Source organism: Tupaia chinensis, unplaced genomic scaffold, assembly GCF_000334495.1.
Source record: "Tupaia chinensis unplaced genomic scaffold, TupChi_1.0 Scaffold143567_1, whole genome shotgun sequence".
NCBI classification, from domain to species: domain Eukaryota; kingdom Metazoa; phylum Chordata; class Mammalia; order Scandentia; family Tupaiidae; genus Tupaia; species Tupaia belangeri.
Genome location: NW_006203412.1, coordinates 1 through 2,054, shown reverse-complemented (window position 1 = coordinate 2,054; position 2,054 = coordinate 1). Strand labels below are relative to the sequence as shown.

The window sequence follows — 2,054 nt, the reverse complement described above, 5'->3', positions numbered from 1 at the left end:
AAATTACGCAAAGAGGGTGGAGGTGGCGTGTGAGGGCGCCGCGGGCGGGGCTGCGGGCTGGGTTGCCGGAACTTCTTGGCGCAAACACGGGTGGTGCCGGCTGCTGCAGATGACAGACGCGCTGCGAGGGCCGCCGCAGCCCAGTGGAGATGAGGAAATTGAGGCACAGAGATGAACTAATCTGAACCAGGTAGTACCTTAAGTGGTAGAACCAGGATGCAAATTTGGACAGTTTGGCTCCAGAGTCTATATTCTTAACGTCTGTACTATACTGGCTCTTCAATAAGTTCCTAAAGATGAGTCCTGGATATTCAGAAAACAACAATTTCCTCAACAATAATAACCAAATGGTGCTGGGCATGATCCTTTATCCACTAATTGGCATCCCTCAGACCATCAACTGGGAAACAATAGCAAGGCTCATGCCTGAATTAACACCCAAAGGACTGTGCAAAAAGGTTTGATGAACTGAAGAGCAGTGGAAGCTCACCTGTTGACAATCAGTATAATCCCCGAATGGCTGCTGGAGAGAGTCCTGTTGAAACATTAGCCACATATATCAAAGCCTCACTCCTTGACACACATGGAGAATTTCAGGAGACTCCAGCTGATCAGGATGCCAGTTCTCAGACAGGAAGATATAGTCTAGCTTCCACAAGGAATTGTTTTTCAGAAAGTGAAAATTGTACTGCCGTAATGGTGGAGAAAAGACTGAAGAATCTGAAGGGCCAAACATGGCGATCCATATATGTGATGAAGCAAAAAACTTGAAAGAAGATTTTATTTGCCCACGAGATCTTTTGATATCAGAAATGAAGTACTTTGCTGAATATTTACCTATGGATGCACAGCGCTGGGAAGAGGTGGACATTTCAGTTCATTGTGACGTTCACATTTTCAACTGGTTGATAAAATATGTTAAAAGGAACTCTAAGGAGAATGAAGATTGTGAGATGCCCACTTTAGAGCCAGTAAATGTCATTTCAATTCTTATATCCTCAGAATTTTTGAAAATGGATTCATTAGTTGAACAGTGTATTCAGTATTGCCACAAAAACATGAATGCCATAGTAGCTACCCCATGCAACATGAACTGTATTAATGCAAATCTTCTTACATGTATAGCTGATCTATTCACACATAATGAAGTTGATGATTTAAAAGATAAGAAAGATAAATTTAGAAGTAAACTTTTTTGTAAGAAGATTGAAAGACTCTTTGATCCTGAGTACTTGAATCCAGATTCTCAGAGTAATGCAGCAACATTGTATAGATGCTGTTTGTGTAAAAAACTTATAACAAAAGAAACAGAAAGAAGAATTCCTTGCATTCCTGGAAAAATCAATGTGGATCGACATGGAAACATTATCTATATATCCACATAAGAGATAAGACATGGGATGTTCATGAGTATTCGAATAATCTTTTTGAAGAATTAAAATCTTGGAGAGATGTTTATTGGCGCTTGTGGGGAACAGTCAACTGACTGACTTGTTCAAGATGTTGTCAGGCTTTTCTCTGTATTGAATTTTCACATTGTCAGTACCACTCAGAAACAGTGGTTTATCCTACTGCAGCAAGTTCGGTGAGTACTGTTGGCACTGGAATTTATCCCTGCTGTAACCAAAAGGTTCTTCGGTTTGATCTACTCAGCTTACAAAGGGCTGTAAAGTAAAGGACCACATGGTTGCTGTTCGTGATCATGGTGAAGGTGGGGACTTGCTGTCCTGTCCAACTACTAGAATACTGGATGATCTGAAGAAGCACAAAGATGTCATTGTTGTGCCTTTTTCTAAAGATACAGTTAGTGATCCTGGGGTTGGCCCCTGTGATGAGAAGGGTCTGGAATGTGATGCTTTACTGGAGCCAAATACACTTTGGGGCCCCAAAACTGGGGAGCTCAATGCTTTCTTGTCACTGAAAAACTGGACTCTGCAACTGAAGCAACAATCATTATTTTCAGAAGAAGAAGACTATACCACTGGATCTGAGGTCACTGAAGATAAAGTTGGGGATGAAGAAAAAGTATCCAAGAAACAAAGGAAAAAGGAGAA

At 41.1% G+C, this 2,054-nt stretch overlaps 1 pseudogene; it reads left to right on the top strand.

Moving 5' to 3' along the window:
* The first annotated feature begins 223 nt into the window (after positions 1 to 223).
* LOC102475052 (uncharacterized protein KIAA1841 pseudogene) lies at positions 224 to 2,049 on the top strand (annotated as a pseudogene).
* The last annotated feature ends 5 nt before the right edge of the window (positions 2,050 to 2,054 follow it).